The sequence below is a fragment of the Mercenaria mercenaria genome, chromosome 18 (genome assembly GCF_021730395.1).
Source record: "Mercenaria mercenaria strain notata chromosome 18, MADL_Memer_1, whole genome shotgun sequence".
NCBI lineage: Eukaryota > Metazoa > Mollusca > Bivalvia > Venerida > Veneridae > Mercenaria > Mercenaria mercenaria.
In genome coordinates, this window is record NC_069378.1 from 45,107,810 (window position 1) to 45,121,154 (window position 13,345).

The following is a 13,345-nucleotide window of genomic DNA, read 5'->3' on the forward strand; positions in this document are numbered from 1 at the left end:
CAAGTACATTATTAGCGCGCATTTAACAAAGTCTTCAATTATATTAAAATGTTAAACCTTTTTATTTGCGTACTACCAATGCAGCATTTACTTAATGACATATGGATCAGCCAATGACAAATGTTTCAGATGGCCAAAGACATGTTCCCATCCTACTTCAGTAATTAATTATTTTATTCAACTGAAACAGAATGGTTGTTTACAATGGCAGTTTATCTAATTACAGTAAGACAGCTCAATAGGGAGAGCCCAGATGTACTAATTATGGGGTCGTGAGTTCGATACCTTGGCGGGGTGCTTTTTGTCCGAGACGATTTGATAAAAGACATTGTTTTAATGAAATCATTCGTCCTCCATCATTGAATCACGTGGGGGAAGTACTTGCGGAAAACAGGTTGTTTCTGGTACATAATCCAGGAACACTGGTCGGGTTCACTGTCCGCATTTACATAACTTAAATACTCTTGAAAAACGATGCTTAACCGAAAACAATCAAACAAAGTAAGATACAGATTATCATAGGTAGCAACGGATTTTCTTGAGGTCCGCATAGAGATAAATGATTGTCGTCATAAACGATAATTTTATAGAAAAACTTGTTTCATCATCAGCGATAAATTCATATAAAACTGACTTGATGTGTATATCTTGTGTTTCTTACAGCAAATTCAATTAACAGAAGCTTCGGAAAATTTACGCAGACATTTGAGAGCAGTATGAACATACAAAGTACCATTGATATAAACAGTCAAAATTACTGTTGAGTTGTGCATTGCTTTGAAACAAATAAAACTGTAGTTCAGAGTAGCAGGCTATTGACAAAACTTTAAAGCGATCTGTCTGTTTATACTTCAGTTTAATCAATACTTAATCATGATAACATTATAGCATTCTATTGTTTCAGTAAATGCTGAATTGCAAATCCATTTGACTGTTTATACTTAAGAATCTCAAAGTTTACAATTTAATCTGTGAATGGAATTAACATTGTGTGTATTTAAAATTCGTATTGAATATTTTAAATATTGTTTATTATATTAATATAATGTTCATTGGCTACATGATATATATTACGACATTGCTCAATTGTGAAGGACTATAAAACTACAAAAACAGTTTTAGGGTTTACAGTGACAAATCAATAAATGCTTGACTTAAGATAAAAGTGCAGTTCCCCAACAGCCCTTACTGATGAACTAATTCATTATGCTTAATGATGGAAAAAGAATAGGGGTTTAAACTTATTGCTGCAGCTCTCCATGGTATGTATTTCGTTAAGTTTTAGTTAAGCTGTCTTTTATGTTGAGTAATGTGACACAATTAAGGTCATATGCCGACTTTGCATTGTTTTAAGATGTCTTGCTGTTTGGGGGGTGATGTGCGGGCTGTTGCATTTTCCATTATATCTTATGTACAGATTCAGGCAAACCGAGTCTGCTTTAAAATTTATTTTGCTTGGTTGCGATTTATGCTTCCAAATGTTCTCCGGTGAAGTACAGAATAGGTTGCTAGGTAATTTAAAGGACATAACATACAAAATTGTATATTAAGTATGCAAACACTTCTTTTTGAAAATGTCAGATAACCAATCGATAGTGTTAAATTGTCAGAAAAAAAAACATACACACGAGTGTTTGTCCAGGATTTTATCTACAAGTTACGCTATTTAAAAAATAGAGTTATAAGGTATGTTGCAGCAGTGATTTATAGTTAAGAGATGAAAGTTTTTCTTTCCGTTTTTGGAAACAATTATACATCATATAAACGCATGCAAGGTGAATAAAACCATTACGAAAGCTTAAATACATCATGGACAAATGATAGTTCAATTGAAATTTCCGCAGAAACGCGTTGATATGTAGATTGAGGTAAATCAGAGCGAACGAATGGCATATACAAAACATTTCATCACGTTGCATTTCAGTCTGCAAACCAAGTCGTTTAAACTATGGAAGCGAAAATAACGGATTCAAGACACTGCCTTATGAGACACATTTGACCCAAATTGACCACGTGATGATCTCTATAAATTAGGTCTATCGCAACACGTTTTTGTTAATATCGTTTGTATTACTTAATGAGAACCTTGCGGTATATGCGATAGTTTTGACACTCGGTACCGGTTTTGTTTCTCTTCAAGTGTCAAAAACTTCTAAATTTACTGCAAGGTGCTCAGTACCAATTGACCTTTCAGCACACCACACTTAGCTCAGTAGGGAGGGCGCAGATCTACGGATCGCGGGGTCGCGAGTTCGAGCCCTGGGCGAGGTGTATGTTCTCCGTGACGATTTGATAAAAGACATTGTTTCTGAAATCATTCGTCCTCCACCTCTTATTAATGTTGGGAAGTTGGCAGTTACTTGTAGAGAACAGGTTTGTATTGGTACAGAATCAAGGAACACTGGTTAGGTTAACTTCCCGCCGTTACATAACTGAAATACTGTTGAATTCGGCGTTAAACCTAGCCTGGGAAGCCGTTGATAATATTTATGCTTTGTCAGAAGAAATCATACCTAATATATACCTATGCATTAAAGATCACTTAATTTGCGCTAATTAGTGTTAATTGGCACTCATCGAGTTTCTGATATTATCAACGCCTGGGGAAATCTGAAGGAGTTTCCATGTTACTACTGATTATCGATTTTCTATAATTAGCCTAATTAACATGTAATCAGATTTGCTCTTGTTTGAAACGGAAACGAGGCAATGATGCCGAAAATTCGGCAATTTCCGTAGATCACTAGGTCTGCATTAATATAACTTCTTGATAGCTATGACGCAAATTTAAGTTTATACTGATACATTTAAAAGTTGTTACAACTTGCTGGAAAAGCTATGGGAGGTACAAACTGGTATTTGTCTATGTCCCTGTTTTTAGCCATGGTATATTGCTTTCAGAGGTTATCGTTCTTTATCAAACACCCGCATATTTCGGGTGTAATATATGTGGCGCTGCGGTCGGAAAACAGGTTTCCCCAGGCTGTCAATTTGCAGGTATTAAAAAAGTTAGAAATTGTCAGACTGGATTCCCAGGCTACGTTAAACCCACAACAACCAACCAACCAACCAATTGATCTTTCATGAAATTAAGCGATAATTATTTGCCAAATATTTGTTGTTGCTTTTTTGAAAGTTAACCAAAGGCTTCAAGCATATTCATCGACCTGCTATGAATTGTCATAAAATCAACGAGAATAAACATACCGAGACTGATTTTTTAGATTTACCGTTTAAAGAAGATGAATATATCTCCTGACGCAAAACACTCTATATATATTACCGGTCCATAATCAACACATATTTGATGAGTAAATACTTTATAGGAAAACTCTCTGTAAATTAATTTCTTGTGTCATGTTGTCACTTGAATAGGTTATTGGTCAAATGAGAAAAAAAGACTTAACCAGAAAGCCATTCAATCAGTGGAAATATATTCATAATATTTTACTCAATTAGTAAAAGAAAGCCAAAAGATAAACATCGCCTTGTAGAGAAAAAGTAGTATCTTTCACAGTAAATAATGTTCAGATATTCTGAATTGTCGTAGGTAGGTTAGTTTTTAGCTCACCTGAATCGAAGTATGGGTGAATGGTCCGGCTTCCACATTTTCACTTAAACATCTTCTCTTCTGAAACAAACTTCTGGTCAGAATAACACCAAATTTTTGCATCCTGATGTTGTCCTCTATCAAGTTTGTTCAAAGGAGTACTTGGCCCCTTCTAGGGGCCGTTAAAGTTGAAAATTGAAAAACAACAACATTTAAACGACTTCTTTTCAAGACTCGCTAGATAGATCTTCATTAAACTTGGTCTGTAGCATCATAATATTAAGCTTTTCTCCCAAATTTGTTTAAATAGGGGCACTTGACGACTTTTAGAGACTACTAGAGCTAAAAATAGAAATACAGTAGAGCTTCCGATAAATTTCCGAGCTTTCGGGAAACATGTTGTTATTCGTTCGTTAACCGTTCGTGCCAAAATCGAGAATCGTGTATCGAGCTGCGCATGCACATCGGTAAACGAGAAATGTGAAACGACAGTTTATTGCGCCTGCGCAACGGGAAAACAACGGTAAGCCTGAAAAATCAAATAGTTTCATTCACTAATGAAATGTTTAGATTAAGAATTCCGCAAATTTTTAAATTATCGTATAAATATAAGTTCAAGTTTAAATTTGCGATACACTTTGGGCTACATGCTTATTTTGCTAACAATTTAATGAAAGGAGATTGCATTTAAATGATCTACATTACACGAATACATGTTTTTCTTTGCCTTTCGCGTAGAATGTCTTATTATAAATATTTTGTGGCACGCGAGTTGAATTCATTTTATTGATTTTATTCATTTCATAAATGGGATCATAAAATTAAGTTAGCTCTGGTAAATAAATATTAATGCATGTATTTATTCGACAACTATAAAATTTATATAGAAGTGTTTTCAATCTCTTTTCTAGTATTTATATAAAGTACTCATGTAAATAATGCCGTATAATTTGTATTAATCATGTTAAAATGCTTGTTTCTTGTAATGTAGCAACGTATATTACAATACAAAAAATAAAACTCTTTTTTTTTCATGATGACGCCTAAAATGCAATGGAAAACGCCCCTGCCCCCGGCCCCCAACCACGCCAACCGTCCAACAGACAAAATCCCCTCCCAAGCCCCAGGCCCACAAATTTATTACTTTTTGTTATAAGATATTTCGAATAATTTTGAATTCATTCTGTTCGACAATCATTTAAAAAAAAATGAACTTTTATATCTTTGTTGATATTCTCTAAATTAAATCTTTTTCTTACAAATAAATTAGGCCCGGGAGAGGATTTTTTTTGAAGCAACAAGTGTTAGGAGGCCTTCAGTTTTAACTACCGGCTCATAAGTCTGCTATGAAACAACTATATTGCATACAGTTGGAAAAAAGGGGACATACTGGCAGGAAGACACAACTATAAAGAAATAACGAATTAAAAGTATATGTACCACACTAAAGAAAAAGACATAAAGAACAGAAAAAGAAATATTCATATAAAGAACTTATTACCCCTACGTAACAGATCAATAAATTACACTGGTTGACACGTGACCAATATCCGGCCAAACAGAACTTAAAAATCCAGTGCGCTATGTTTGGTGCTTGTGATGTATGATAATCAGAATCGAATCATTTAAAAAAGATTATAGCATTTACTATAACTCAGTTTTGCTATAAACAGTACTTAAGGAAAAAAGTTTAATATTTAATTAAAATGTAGTAATATATTAAAATCTATGCTAGATTCTGTTTAAATAAAATTTTGCTCAATCTACTCACAAGGTATTTATGAAAAGAGTGATATATATTCAATTACATAAATGTCATCAAAATGTAAAGGGAGGTAATAAAATGTTTAAAAACTACTGTTGTTGAGGCTAGAGCTGAATTAATATTTAAATATATCAAGTGTTTTTTACATTAAAATTACAAAAAAAAAATGATAACATTAATTCAATAACAAATTATACGACTTGTATTCTCATTTTTAAGATGATTGTGTAAGCATATATAAATCGAGATTCCGATATGCTTATTCAATATCGAAGTTTGTACAAGACCGCCTAGCGAGCGGACTTGAAATATGTTGATGAAATGTGCATTTCATCATTAACAGGAAAATAAACCCCGTTAAAAGTTTTGATACAGGCTACAATCATGTTGGCTGTATTCTTATATAAAGGGAATATATATAATTTTTCGCCAGAGAATAGACGGATGTACTTATTCTTTATTATTGATTTATCTTTGACACGCCAACTTATCTAAATAGGAAGAGCACAGATCTACGGGTCGCGGGGTCGTGAGTTAGATCTTTTAATTGTGCGAGGCGTATGTTCTTCGTGACGATTTAGTTTATACTAATTTGTTTTAGCTCGATTGTGATGAAAGCTTCAAGCTTATTTGAACCACTCTCGAGTCCGCTTCCTGGAAAAACCAGTACTGGTGTCATATGAGAAGTCATGGGCGTGACCCTAGTGGGGCTCGAACCCACGACCCCTGGATTGAGCGGCCAACACCTTATCTACTAGACCACCACTCCCCTTCGTGACGATTTGACATTGTGTCTGAAATCGTTTGCACTCCACCTCTAATTCATGTGAGAAAGATGTCAGTTACTTGCGGCGAACAGGTTTAGATTAATTGTCCGCCGTTACATAACTGAAATACTGCTTTAAAACGGCGTTGAAACCCAAAAGGAACAATTTATCAATCTTTATTACTTTTGTCGTAAATTTAAAAACGGTATTACGAATCAAGTGCAATGCTCTTTTTATCATTAGATCCAAAATCAATTATATTTTCTCTCGATTAATTATCATTTATCTTTGAAAAGACATTATCAATTGCAGTTTTTCAAAATATGTAAAGAAATATTTCTTTAAAATCCAGAGCCATGTATAAATAAACCAAAGTGTGTACCGATGTCACCATGATTGCTAAACTGATTGTAATTTAACTCGATTAACGTATACTCGTGCGGTACGCCAACATGCGATTAATAAAGGTGTGATAATCCAATCAATCTTGGTCGAAAGTAGCAATATAATGGAAATAAGGAACAGTAGGGTACTGTAACACAATATTGTACATGAATGTCTAACTCTTCTTTTTTTTTCTTATCTTATTATTAAGATGACTGAAATTCATACCGTCCAGCTCGGACACAGTTGTCCATTTATATTAATTAGAATATGTCCGATTTTATATTACCTTGTACAAACAACTATAGTTGAACAAAAATAAATACAGTGTCTTTTAATTGAGGGAACATATTATTAGACTGAGGCCTAATGGTAATCAAAATATATATATATATATATATATATATATATATATATATAGCATATCTTCGCATTAAATATCGTTACTTTTCGTAAACTGATTCTGGCGCTATTAAAAAGATATTTACTATTTATTTCATCAGTTTTAAGCAAAGTTATGTATTGTTCGTAAGAAATATATGTGTCAATAAAATTGATAGACATATAGTTTAAAGCTTATTTTCACACTCTTTAAGTTATTTTCGTTTAATATAGTATCAATATTTAATCAAATTAGATATAGATCAAAACGAAATGATGTAACTTATTTTCGTAATTATTTCTCATTTATGCACTTTCGGCGAATTAATTTTAAAAAGGTACATCGTATTATAAAGTGAACACTTTGTAGCCATATTTTTTTATTACTTTAAAGCAGTAATCTATTGCAAATGCAAGGAAATAAAGAAGGCATGGGTAATTGTTGTTTTCGGTAAATGATCCACTCATTGGTAACGCCCACTAAGCTTTTGATTGGCTGAACGATTCTCGATTCGCGTGTCCCGTTTAGGTATTATTTGATTGGACGATCACAAAATTAACTGTTCGTGAACCGTTAGTGTCACGGCCGTGTATAAACGAGAATGCACTGAAATTTATCGCAAGCGCCACTGTACCTTTTAGTAACTTCTTATCATAAACCCCTTGATGGATCTTCATCAAACTTGGTCTGTAGCATCATTATCAGGTCCATTTCCACTTTCATTCACATGGGGACACTTGGCCCCTTTTAAGGGCCGATAGAGCTAAAAATAGAAATACCTTTAAAAATTTTGTCCTTAGCATAAATATATGGTCCTCTGAGACTCCCAAATTTGTTCAAATGGGGGCTCTAGGGGTCGCTAGAGCTAAAAATTGGAAAACAACTAGGTAAACTGTAATGCATATTGAATAAGGGAGAAAGCTGCTAAACAGAGTACTTTTCTACTGAGTAAGTATTAGTTAGTATCTTAAATTAGCATTAATTACATACTGCTAAACGAAAATATTCTTTTCTGAAACCGTAATGTCCTGGGCTTAGATAGTTGGCATGTAACATCATGTAGTGGCCCTTAACCAAGTTTTTTTTTTTCACAACATACCCCTGAGGTCAAAATTGGCACGCCCTGGGGCTCACTGGTTTTACATAGAATTATATAGGATAACTTTTTGTTCAAATTTACTTTTTTTTTATCTTTTTCTAATATTTTAAGGTCTGCCTCAGGTGAGCGACTTATGCCCATTTGGGCCACTTGTATTTTCCAAAGTTCATACATACATCTTCATATTAGGTAAATTTTAAGTGCAAAATGTTAGATAATCTACAAGAATCAGAGATTTTAAAAGTACTTGATTCCAGATCATACAACAACAACAAAAAGAATAGGTATCAGGAAGTTAATGCTATATTTCCAACAAAAAGCTTTGAAACTGAATTACAGATTATATGTTATGATGTTATGGAAACACATGAGAATTTGTTATTTTTACTAATTTTTACATTGAATATTGAAAAGCGTTCGTAACTTTTTACTCAAGGTAAACTGCCTTAATTATAAAATTATATTATATATGTATAAAACGATTGGTAATTATGTGTTCCTCCTTGCTATATTGGTTAAGACCGAGAGAAAGTTTTAATTGATCGCTTCCCTATATGGGCATCTTTCTTTTTCTTGATTTTGCATTTTTGAGATAACTCATATTCTAATGTTCATAATATGACCAAATTTCAATTTTAAAGAAAGATCTTTTTTTCCAAAACCTGGAGGTCAGTGCCTTTAATATCGGGACCATACTTTTTAAAAGTGTTCTGTGTGCCAAACATATATTTTCATGTTACTAGAGTCTTCAAAAAATAATGTTTAATAATGTGATTTAATACAGAATGGCCGCAAATTTTAATTTGTCACGCCAGTACCTGGCAAAAACAACAAGTCTTCCACTCTGTGCATAATTGAAGGTTCAATGCGCACCGTTGTATGCATACATCTGTGGATGGCTCTAAAATATATCCTAGTACTTATAGCACGTGTAAATGTTGATATCTCCTCAACCCGGGGCTAGAGGGCGTAGCTTGCATCCCCACTACTGTCCATGAACAGGCTCAATCAAACCGAGCCTGCAACATTTTCGTTTATGTTATTTTGGACGACATGTGGTTTTCCACTTTTTTATTTCCGTACAAGCTATCTTAACCAATCTTTCACGAACGTACATGTAACGGACTTTTAAGTCCTCATGCACGCCTTACTTTTTAATTTAATTTGGATCCATTTATTAGATAGAAAACTTAACTTACCCATGGGAAACGACATTTTCTCATATGAAGGCGGCCTTTTGCCAAGGAAAAGAAATGTGGTAAATTTTCCGAAGGGAAAGCGAATATATATATTTCTTAAAAGGATAAATCGTTATTTTATTGACTTATTCTACACCAGGCACATTACAACAATGATTTTGGAGAATGTTAGATATCATTTTAAATTTATTAGATTTCCCATGGGAAACCGTTCCCGTATTTCGGTCATGGCAAGTATTTCCTATGGGATTCATATCCCATTGGAAAAATTTCCGACGGAATTTTCTGTATATTGTATAAGGTATCGCATTTATTATACCTCTTTAATTTATATTTAAAAAAAACTTTCAATTTATGTTTATTTGTGACTTCTACAAAATCAAATTATACTTTTTTTCTAGTTTGAAAACAAGATTCGTTTTAGTGATTGCTGTTGAACCTATTTGAATTTCTTTTTGTTGGGTTTAACGTCACACCGACACAATTATTTGTCATATGGGGACTTTAATTGAATTCCTGACAAATATATTGCTCTGAAATTTAAAACTATTTCATCTAACAGATTGAGCTAAAGCATAAATATTATGTAAAATAACAGTACTTGAAATTGTATTTGTATTGCATGTATATATCGCTACACAAATATCAAAACAATTAGCAAACTTTATTTACACTTGATAGACTTTAATAATCTTTATGACAGATCATTTACAGTAAATTATAAATCACATTGTAAACATTAATTGAATGGCATAATGACATATTGCACTTCAAACTAAAGATGTAATGATATCATTTATTGTATACCGCTTTGATACATACAATGAAATAACTTCTAGCCATACCATTCCCTTTAAAGCACGCTATGTAAGTTTTGTAAGGAATAAAATTCAAAAACAGTTAAAACATAAATGCATTTTGATTAGTTTGAATAACAAGAAAGTATTGTTGAATGTTTCATTTTAACTTTTGCTGATTAAAACAAACCTTTAGATAAAATGACTAACTTTCGAATATCTGATTACACAGAACTGAACTTGTAGTTTTTCCATTATAGAATTAAGTTATGATTGTGTTTAGGTAGAACTAAAAACAAAGTGTTTAATCTTCTTTGTACAGGCATAGAGGTTACATTTATATGAGCATATGTTGTTATCGTATGGTGGTAAATATTTTGTATAATTATTATGGAGAGATGCCGAGTCTATTTTGACATACAATCACGTATATTACTAAAGCACGTTGCATTTCAGTTCAGTTACATTTATTGTACTTGATTAACACCTGTAATTTCATAAAGAACCTTTTTCAGCACTCATTCCATTTTCAGATTCCCGTGACAGCAATTGAGCTCTTTATGTTGTCTATAATCATTGTCACTTACAATTAAAACTGTACTCATTTTATCTGTTTAAATGGTTTAATTATACCAAGTCTGGGTACTTAAGCTTTCTTACACACTTAACAGTGGCATCATTATTGCTTGATTTACTGTTAATCCAATTAATAAATTATGACACGCACTCGAAAACACATTGCATGCTCATATATAAAGGTTAAAGGTCACAGGGTATATATATATATATATATATATATATGTGTGTGTGTGTGTGTGTGTGTGTGTGTGTGTGTGTGTGCTGAACAAAATAGCTAACCGCCAATTGCTAATTTTCCAATATCTTTGAAATTTCTGTAAATACAATTTTAAATATTTAGCATATTTTTAGACCAAAGTGCTGTTAATAACATACTAAATATTCGAAAACATTAAGTGACGCAAACATATAATTTTATTCAATTTACTAACTCGACCCTTTTGTAAAAAGTCACATAAAAGCTGTTTTTCAGTAAACGAGTGAATACCATTTGTAAGAATACAAACTTTTCATACTAATATTTTTTTCTAGAGAATGGTTAAATATGACACGAATGATGAATGCTCTGTTTAGAAAAGGCACGTCAAACAAAGTTATTTCATCATCTTCCAAAAATACGTTTTCGTTTTTAGTTGACATGTAAACTGTAAACATTTTTGTCTAATTTTTTGTGACCTGTCAAAAATGGGTTGACATCGTAAAATGAATGAATATATCAGAAGACGTGCTTTGATTTTGCTGGAAGTTCGGCATTTCATCAATAACATATTGTTATGAGTGTACACAACATTTCAAGAAGTATTTTATTTTTATTTGAAGATATTGACAAAATGAATGGGGGTGATAGGTGTTTTGTCCTGTATATGTAGGTTGTATATAATTTTAGAAAAGCTTTTATTCTATATATTAGAAACGTCCCAGTAAATCGTAATATAATATTTATATACACATTGTTATGAAATACTGTTGAAGTTTACCTTCTGGCAGGACATGTTGTAAATTTTTATTGTTTCTTTTCGTTGCTTTTTTTTTAATTTAAGTGAGACTACTTAGCAAATATTTCTGATTTCTCGATAAGAAAATTTCCATCATTTAGAATTAAATGGAAAACTGATGAAAACGCACATTTGTTGTACTGTTTAATATAAAAGCGAAGTAATTTCATCTACAAATAAAAAAGAAACCTAATATGGGTGCATGTGACCTTGACCTTTGCACATGCCATATTGTTTGTAATGGTGAATATTTATACACAGTTATGTAAATATATATTCATGCATTAAAAGTTGAAGACCAGACAAAAATACCAAAAATGTTTTATATCCGGATGTTACCTTGCCCTTGAGCTAGAGGTTTGGTCTTACATGGGATGAATCAATTTGCTATGGTGGCTATTTTTTGCCAAGTAATTTAATCACTTGATGTTTATTCATGCAAGTAAACTTAATGACCTGAACAAAATATATGTACTATGTCTGACTGCTAAGTGTGACCTTAACTTGATCTTGAGACAGGGACCTTGGTCTTGCATGCGACACATTTTAGGGAACAGTTGAGCCACGTATTTTCAAAATCCTTGCGTGGATGGCAGAGTTATGAACCGGACTGAAGGACGGACTGATAAAAGCATCCCATTTCTATACCCACATTTTTTCTTCGAGCAAAAACGTTTCAGATATATTGATTTTTATTGTATACCTATATAAATTCTGTAAAATAAATCGGCTTGTATTTGACAATTAATGGATTATGAACTGGCAGAAACAAAATCCGTATTGTACATTTTAAGTTACATATTGTACCTTTGATATTGTATGATACCGGACTACTTTCATAAATATGCATTAGCTGACACAGTTTTATAAATAGCTCACATAAAAACTTCACTTAGTTCCATTTTAGTATCGATAAACATTGAAGATTTCGTTCAGTAACCAAAAACAAACAAACAAAAAGGCTATGGTATCTAGTAAAGGGGTCATTATAACAGTAGCTTGCGCGCTCTGGCAAAAATCTACTCCCAGACCCAGATAAGTACTGTTTAATCTAATAACCTTATTGTATCGTTTCAGTACAGTTTAAACAGTTTGATAATTATGTGAAAAGTCGCCAATAAAATTTTAAAAACACTGGATTTGTTGAAGTAAGTAATGTTTTATTGAAGTGAGACACTTATAAAGAAAAAGTACTAAGATATATATATATATATATATATATATATATAGTTTTTGTCTGTAACTTTTATACCAAGAAAGTCCAAAAACGCATGTCCACAGAAACAAGTAACTTTATGCTGCTGTCAAATGTTTATTATAGTATTACAATTAAACGTATTTGAAATGTGTATTTTCATAGTAACGACCAGGTAGAAACATCTGTATGGTAACATTTATTTTTAAGTGGCGTCAGGGAATATACCAACAAAAATTGCAAGCAAATATATGTATTACGTAAGTTTTTTATGACAGATGATGTCGGCTGTATGTGGGAGTGACTAAAACATGTACATGTACTTGTTAACTCATGATTACAGAACAATATTCAGTATTGTCAAATAATTTGTTTATGTGGCATTAGCAGAATAGCCACATAGCGCAATGAGTTCATATAAACTTTCGGAACTATTTAACTGCGTTTCTGTATGAAAATTCATCTAGGTTATATATACAACATTTACAAAGTCTTGTTCATAAAAAGGGTAAAAAATCTTGTTTAACGCAGGTAGTCGACAAAAGTCCCCACCTGGAATGGATGGAACAACTTATTGCCAGCCGAGCCCACGGCAGGTGTCATATTTACCTCCCCAGCATCGAGTATGGGCCA

The 13,345-nt window shown here is 32.6% G+C and overlaps 1 protein-coding gene across 1 annotated transcript in view; it reads left to right on the forward strand.

Annotated features, from left to right (window-relative positions):
- The first annotated feature begins 987 nt into the window (after positions 1–987).
- LOC123538164 (guanylate-binding protein 1-like) overlaps positions 988–13,345 on the forward strand; it is a 62,019-nt gene continuing 49,661 nt past the window's right edge. The window contains exon 1 of the mRNA XM_053529553.1: positions 988–1,262. The gene's annotated coding sequence lies outside the window, so the exon portion shown is untranslated. The remainder of the gene's footprint in view (positions 1,263–13,345) is intronic.